This window comes from Tyto alba, unplaced genomic scaffold (genome assembly GCF_018691265.1).
Source record: "Tyto alba isolate M040663 unplaced genomic scaffold, T.alba_DEE_v4.0 Super-Scaffold_45, whole genome shotgun sequence".
Classification (NCBI taxonomy): Eukaryota; Metazoa; Chordata; class Aves; order Strigiformes; family Tytonidae; genus Tyto; species Tyto alba.
The window spans coordinates 1,501,785-1,510,129 of NW_024881321.1; positions in this window are offsets into that span (position 1 = coordinate 1,501,785).

An 8,345-nucleotide genomic window follows, 5' to 3' on the forward strand; every position below is an offset into this window, starting at 1 on the left:
GAGAGATCTGAGCATGCCTTCTGCACTTTTCACTGCTGCTGCCTCCTTCAGCAAGCTGGAGTCACGCAGGTGTGGAGCAGGGACACCTGGTTTTGGGCATATGATTAAATACAACTGAGTTACAGTGACTTATTAAGTTACCACTCTTCTCCTGGCCCACCGTTATCAGCATGGTTGCTCCAACAGCTAAATAAAGCACTCGGCTTAAACCCAGATGAAAGTAGTTTAATTGAAGGCACCTCACCTCACTTTGGACTAAGCTGGGAGCACGTGAATGGTCCAGAGCACCTGAACTTGCAAGCAGCAACTTTTTAAATTCCCACAAACTGATATTGTCCCAGACATATGCTCAATCCCTGTAGAAGTAGGCACATTTCCTCAGCAAACAGCCATGGGGGAAATAAGTCATTACAGCCCAAAGGTCAAATGGCTGAAAATACAATCTAGACCTCGGTATGAAAATGTTTAATATTTGCCACTAGACTAAAATTACAAATCGAAAATGGTCTTTTTTTTCTTTTTTTTCCCCCCCACATTAATATAAATGTCTTCTGGAAATTGAACAAATTACACCCTTAAGGTAATTATTATGAATTCAAAAATGTGTTGACTACAATGCAGGAAACCAGCTGCAACTGTTCCAATTAAATAGTCTACCCTTCTTGAGAAACAAAGGTCTATTTATAGCTTTTAAAGGAAAAAATATACATTATTTCAATGGGTTAGATGGCCTGCTCACTGCTAGTTGTGGGTATGACAGAAATCTAATAATATAAATACACAAAGACATTTCTGCATGCACACACAGACTCTGGACATATATATATCATAAATGCAATGGTAGCAGACATGAAATAAATCATACTTATTACAGTTTATTGCCCACAGTATATTCCCCCTCCCACTACTCCACCTTCTTTAGCAATGAGCATAATATTTCAAACCTCTAGGGAACAGCTTCCCACAGCTATTTTAAAAGCTGCAGCCAGACAGGCAAATGCTTTGTTCCTTCATTCCAAATGTTGAACACAGACAGCTCCTACCTGCTGACCCAAAGAAGAGAGGACAGATGAGCATCAGACACATCACAGACCTCATCTCCTCGGGAGCAGAAACGGGAACGTTGTGCTACTGGAGAAGAGAAGTAGGTTTCTCTCACACAGCACTTGTTCTGAGCTTTATGAGGTCCCAAGACATCAGACTTTAAAACTACAAGGTGACTGTGCAGAAAAAAAATAAAGAAGCAGAAGCTATCGTAGGTTATGTCAAGATCTGTTTTCAATGTCTCAGATTCTGAAATGTGAACAGTTGGTATAAATGAGCCTAAATGCTTTGACTTGACAGGCAAAGGGCTACAAAGATTAAGCCGGTGACAACTTGAATACATTGCACATCACTCCAAACTAGATCAGTTTCTGTAAGTTATCTTGAATCTCATCTCTGATTATTCCTCTTCTGTAGATTCTAGTTGATAGGGCTTCTCATCATCATTACGACCCCTGTACGTTCTACATATAATACAGAAAGGATTGTTAAACCAGGATTATAATCTGAAATTGTTGCTTCTTGGTTTATGTTTCTTGAGGTTCCTGTTCACTACTGGAGTACATGAAAGTCCCACAGGTTCTAGTCATAAGAGGAAAAAGAAAACGTTTTTAGAAAGTGTAGTATTTTGAGGGAAAATAAAAAAGGCTTGCAAGTGCCATCTGATATTGCACAGTACAAGAAAACAAAGTACAAAAACTGCTAAAAGGAACAATGTTATATTGCAAGAACAGGTTTCTGAGAAAATTTTATGAAGTTCTGAGAAATCACATATACCTGTTTGTAACACTGAATTTCTACCAAATGTCTCATTTGAATGAAAACGCGGGGAGGAGGCTATTACCAGTGTAAGTGCATGAGCCTATGTGATCAGTTTAAAGACTAAGGTATTTTACGTTTACTAGTCATGCTAATTATAACCAACCCTGCTCCAATTTCACTGAGATGATTAGTTATAGCAGCAACTGATTTCACCCACAGATTTGAATCTAAGCCATACTGACTCTTCTGTAAGATCATTAATACTCAAGCAAAGGGGGAATCTGTGATACCTTTCCCGGTGCTGCAGTATAGCAGCTCAAACGTGAGAGATGCTCTGAGATGCAAACTGTGGGCCTTTTTTAACAAGGTCCATGTGAGATAGGTACCTGCATATCTTATGGATTTAATTCTCAGTCCTTTGGATAAAAATATTTAGCCTTTCGGTATCAAACTAGTACACAGAGTGCAAAGAGTAGAGAAAAAAAATCTGCTATGCATACTTATTCACAAGTTACTATAGACAACGCTTTTTTATTATCATTGTTCATTTTTGCTCTTTGTATTGCTATTCTACTTCTACATGGATGTCACATTACTAGCTCATAAATTCTATTTATTTTCAGAATATATTAGAAAAAGAGTTGCTCCGTTATTTTTAATGGACTTCTGAAATATTTGTCTAACAACAAGTGAAATAAGACTTTTAATAAACAGGTCTGGTGGTTATTTGCAGGGGAGGGTTTGGCTCATAGATTTACATGGATGAACTTTACATATCCCTGTGAGTTCTTTTAGCACAGCACAGGGATTGCTCACAGACACAAAGCTTCAGTCCATTCCTTTGGCATTTGAACACAACATACAGCAACCATACAAGCTGAGGTGTGTCTGTTGCCCTGTCTGTAGATCTCTCTTGGTGGACACATACTAATAGGTAGTATCTGCAATTCAGTAACAACTGCGCTAGAATAAACAATGCTAATAAGCTGTAAGATTTGCAGAAGAATAAGAAAAATAAGAGAAGAGAGTGGAGTATAGCAGAACTCACCTGAGTCAGTAAAAGCCCATGAGCATCCCTGTCCCACAGCTGGTAATAAGAGCAGTAAGATCCAGTGTGAGAGCAACAAAGAAGAGAAACAGGTAGCTGAAGAAAATATCAATACAGATAGCTGCATTACTGTCACAGCCTACCAACCAACACGTGTGCATTCAAGTATGTTGCTTACTGTAAGGACATGGAGATACTTTTTTGGTGATGGGAATCATAAAATTGATCTTTTATTGACTAAAAATTTTATTTTCTAAGATGAAAATCAACTATAAAGCTCCTGTTATTTTTAAAACAGATATATCCTGAAGCATGCATAAACTATTTGATCCACAGGAGATTAATTAGGTTAGCAGCAGGTTTAGCTGCTGCTCCCAGTCAATTCTTTTCACTTTGGAAGGACGTTCAGCAGCACCTCTCCTCGCCAGGACATGCCTGTCCCTGGGAGGCCCCGCAGGCTCCCAGCAACCAGGACCCTCAGCAGCTGATGGAGCAAACCTATACTTCTGAGAAGGCAAAGTAATACATTCCTTTTACTGGCCCCCGAGTAAAACGGACTGATTGAGCTGGGCTGATGACATATTGCCACGTTCGTTTCTTGAGAACAAAAGGCTATTTGGTCTGGGGAAAGCCCGGCTATTCACTGGAAACAACACTGCCGATGACAGCGGTTGGCAAACTCAGTGATGACTTGGGTATAAGAGCACACAACGAAGAAAATACCCTACTGTTCATAAAAACACCACACACGCCAAAACTGTGACCACTCCCTCTGTTCAGGATGAGCAGCTTTCGCTTCTCTTGCCCTGCTACTAGCAGAAGCACTTAAGCCACGTCCCCGAGACCTCAGGGCCTGGATGTTCCTCTTTGACCACTTGCCAAACCCTCCGCTTCAGCCAGGCGAAAAGCAGAGCGCCGACTGCCTCTCCTCAGGCTGCTGACAGCTCTTAATTGCTATTACGCTCACAGGGGCAGTGATACTTTCTAAAGCTGGAGTTTTCAAGTGTTCTGCACCCAAAGCCGAGGCCAGCATGGCAAACGCAGGGTTGGGAATGGCTCCCACAGCAACAGTGCCTTGCACGTGGTTGCCATTTCCTTTGAAAACCTGGCCCCAATTATAGACGCCAAGCTTTTCTGCAAATCTGGCCCTTAAAGCCTGCTCCTTTTCCCGCTGCAATCAGTGGTGACGTTCTGATTGATTTAATGGGGACAGGCACAGAGACTTAATTAAAAAATTGGTAACTGCAAGAAAAGGAAGGAATGAACTACAGCCTGCCAGATCTCCAGTAGGAAGCAAGCAAAGGAACCAGTTGTCCTTAAGACAGAGATTTTAGCCTCTCCAAAAAAAAAAAAAAAAAAAAAAAGTAATAAAAGAGATTGGCAAAATGGCCTTGAAGCTGCTTTTAAACATCTTGTAAAATATATAATTGCTTTTCAGATCTTGAGTACTCTATCTACCTTTCAGATCTGTCCCCTGGGAAGAAAATGCGAAACATCCTGAAACAGACAGCCCTTAACAGCAATTGGTATTTTCAACTTTTCTTTTGTGTTGGAAGGCAATTAAAACTTTGCTTAAAACTCCTTGCTGTTTGACAGATAAGATGGATCAAGTCTAAGGTGTGTTTTTCATATTAGTCCAGTTGGGGGTCAGAGTGGCATTTTTAACCAGCTCTTGTGTTTTAAGAAAATACTAAGATTCTCAATTAATTTCTGTATGAAAAACCCTAATATCTGGAGGCTTACAGACACAACACTCCAGAATTTTTACTGGCTTTGAGGATTATCTCCATTCATGGAGGGCCCGCATAACAGACTCAGGGGCTATTTCTACACTGACAAATGCATCCACCTGAAGGCAGGATCACCAGTGCCAAGAGAAGCTGTGCAGTGTTAACCCTGGTGCAGTCTCATTGATAGTGCTTGGGAACGAATTATCCCCTGAGCAAACTATCCCCCATGACGATGTCTGAGCTTGTTTTGGACAGAAGTTTGTTTGGACATGCTATGAGTTATTTGATAGGGTAGATATGCTTGAAGTGTTGTAGTCCTCAAGGGGAACAGTTAACTTGGGTATATTTGATCAAGGCTGAACACTAGGTTGTGTTCAGACAGGGTGAAGCCATTTTTTTCTGTGCTCAAATCAGGGAAATGTCAGGAGCTCAACAGGCTCTCTTGATCCCCCCCCCTTCCAGAGGGGGAGCCAGGCTACACAGATGTATCAGTTGCTGGCTGTGGTAACTTATCTGAGACATTGGCTGCCAAACCATGAGAAGAATTCCTTGTTTAAAAAAATCCCTCACATTCAGAGCAGTGTCCTATCAGAGTTTAATGCTAAGCTAGTAGCAATCAGGAAAGAAACCAAAAGCTCTAACTTTCCAAATTCCCAAAGCTCCAGAATGGATTCTAATTCAGCTAACAAGGTATACCTACCTAGAATTCAGTACAAAAGGCATCATGCAGCCAACAGAAATCAGGCAGAAATTCTGCCTGTGAGAGTACTGTGAGGCAGGTGCTTTATTAGCACCAGCCAACTCTTGGCAAAACAATGTCTTGCCTTTCTCCTGGCACAAATCCGTTCCGCCTCACCACTGTGACGCTGGGTTAGCAGAGAGCACTCATGCAATCTCTACAATCTCCTGCCTCTGGATCAATACAAATGCAAAACATCACCAGGGTTGAAATGAGGTAGCAGAAATATCTAGGTGTCAGGACAGTGTGCAACAGCTCCCTTTTCATGTGAAAGCTGTTCAGAGTGCTGCAACGATTCTTTTCTGGGTGCAAGCTTAGGCCCTTGCTATGGAAAAAGCAAGTGTTTCTAAGCAGCAATCTCTCAGCTAAGCGTGCTAACGGATTGTTGCCCTCTGGTAAGGGTACCGTTCCTCAGCATTCACAAAATCTCCTGAAAATGGCATTTGTTAGAAGGGTATGGCTAACATCACAGTAGCGGTGCTATAGTATTTATATAATATCCTCAGAGAATTTTGTGTGTACAGCAGGGTGACACTGGTTCCCAACTCTACATTAAAACGTCTTCTTAACAATCTGACCTTCTCTAATGTTAATAAGAGGAATATGCTGTAATTGCCCATTACTGCTAAAACCCCAAAACATTATGAGCTGCTCCCGCTGCCTGGCTGTCGTAATATATTTTTGCATTTGACTCACTGACAGCTTCTACCATGCATACTCACATTGGTTAGTACCTCAGGGCTGAACCATCCAGCATCTTGCTGACTACAGTCCACATAGTTTAGCCTGCAAGGAATTCTGTGCATCTGCATATACCCCATTTACTTTCAGAGGTCAGCAGACTGCAGGGATTTATCCTCCAATTTATAAGCACAGACTGAAACTACCAACAAAACACATGAGAGCCATCATTCAGTTTTGCTTGTACTAAGCCACAGTCTCAGTGCTTAAGAAATAAACAGGGTAAACAAAAATGACAAGGGAATAAAGCACAATCTGACTTACTGCATTTACTCACAGGAGCTTCCACAGGGTTTCTGTTTTGTTTGGGGTTTGCTAGTGTTTTGCAAACCGAGACTGTATTTCCTGTAAAGAACAGAGCTGATTCTGTGGCGTAAGCAACCATGGAACATTATTCTCCTAACAGCAGGAGATGTTAGGATGAGATGCACCAAGGGTTACAAAGCCCAAGGTGAGACATTCTCTAACTAGCATAAACATGTGGGGCAGCTCTGCAGTTTTCTGCCTCGATGTTCGTAACAGCAGGCATGCTCACATAATTCTCTGGTTTTCCCCTGCTGTGTATTTTCCCTGAGCCAGTGCTCTAGGAAAGTAACTACGCAGACTTGTACAAGCTGTGAGGGAAAGGGAGAAGCTGAAGGGCTAGCAGGGCAAGGGACTGAAAGTAGGAAGAGGGGCCATTATCTCAGCCTGTACACAGGACTTGCACAAGCCTAGCAGCTGCTCTGTTCACAACAAGTGTGATTATCTAACATCATTATAGCAGTCTAGGCTGTACAGTTTTGGTTGCTAATTGCACGTTGTGGGTGATGATCACAGAACTATTTCCATACAGCTCACAATTATATACTTACAGACATCATAGTACATATCTGTAGCTCAGGCTGCCATTCATCTTCCATTATAGGAAATAATGTTCTGCCACTCACATTCTTGCCAAGCTGTTCCCTTCTGGGCCAGAAGTCTCCATTTCAAGCACCAGAATCAGGATGAATTGTTTAGGAACACTTCAGTCAAAAACTCCTAGCTATTTCCAAGAACAAAATCAGTTAAAACTGACTCAGGCTGCTGGTTCAAAATAAATTCTTTCAACTGTTTTAATAAGAACAAGCATTTTCAGATTTCATGCAAAGGTACAATATCTAGCTGGATGGTCTCTGAATGGAAGAAAATACTGTGTGAAAATGTGTCCTTTTGCCCTCTGAAAACTCACATTTCACACATAATACCTACTACAAGCAGACAGTGCCGAGTTCAAAAGTTTTAACTTCATGGTGGGAAGTACCTTTTCTGTGAGTCTAATACTCACAGAACATGCTGAGAAAGTAGAGGACTTTAGTATGGGGCCTTTGCCAGAGTGAAGACATTTAAAAAACCAGAAGTATCAGGCTATCACACAGATTCAAAAAAGACAGAATATTCCCATTCCTTCTCTATCTCTGCTATTGAAACCAGGTAACTTAAGCTCTTGAAAACTTGGATAGGGTTCCCAAAGTAGCTTCTCTGCATGTGGCCCTGCACACCACATGAAATATATGAATTTATCCTACTTACACACTGAACTTTGTAAGTGCATAGTCCTTTAATGTATCTAAAACCATAATCATACCTATGATGACAATCTCCTTATGGCTAACATGGGCTGTCCAGATGTGCAATACCAAGTGATTCTCTTGGGCTTCAAAGATCCAACACACATACCAAAGGAACAGAAAACACATTTTAAATTTCACTCTCCCCTTTGCAACCGCCACTTGTGTACCCTTTCCTACTGGTACACTTTACCCTGTTAGTATGAGCCAGGAATTTCACGGGTTTGATCCATAAAATGCTACTCGCTGTGGCGCAACACAGCTGTTTACAACAGCTTCCCAGCGCAGAGGATGCAGGCCCAGGTCCTGTAGCGCGGCTCCCCGCTCCCAAAACATAACACCCCCGTTTCCAGCCCCACTTTGGTTAACAGTGGCCTCTGTCCCGAGTGGGTGCCCTGGGAAACAATCCTTCCTCCCTCTGCCACCCCCTTCGCCAGGCCCAGCGCTCTCCAGCGCGGCGAGGGCTGGCGGGAGGCACGCAGGTGGCTCCGAGCAGCCCTCCTTTCCTCGCCGGCTAACGAAGAAGGGCTGAGGAAGGGATAAGAAAAAACAACCCACACAAACCGCCGTGGCGGGGGGGGGGGGAAGAGGGCACAACTCCCCCCCCTCACAGCCACGCACTACCCTCCCTCGAAGCCCTCGCCCGGCCTCCCGGTCGTGGCCGCCCCTTAGGCCCCGACCCGGCGCCG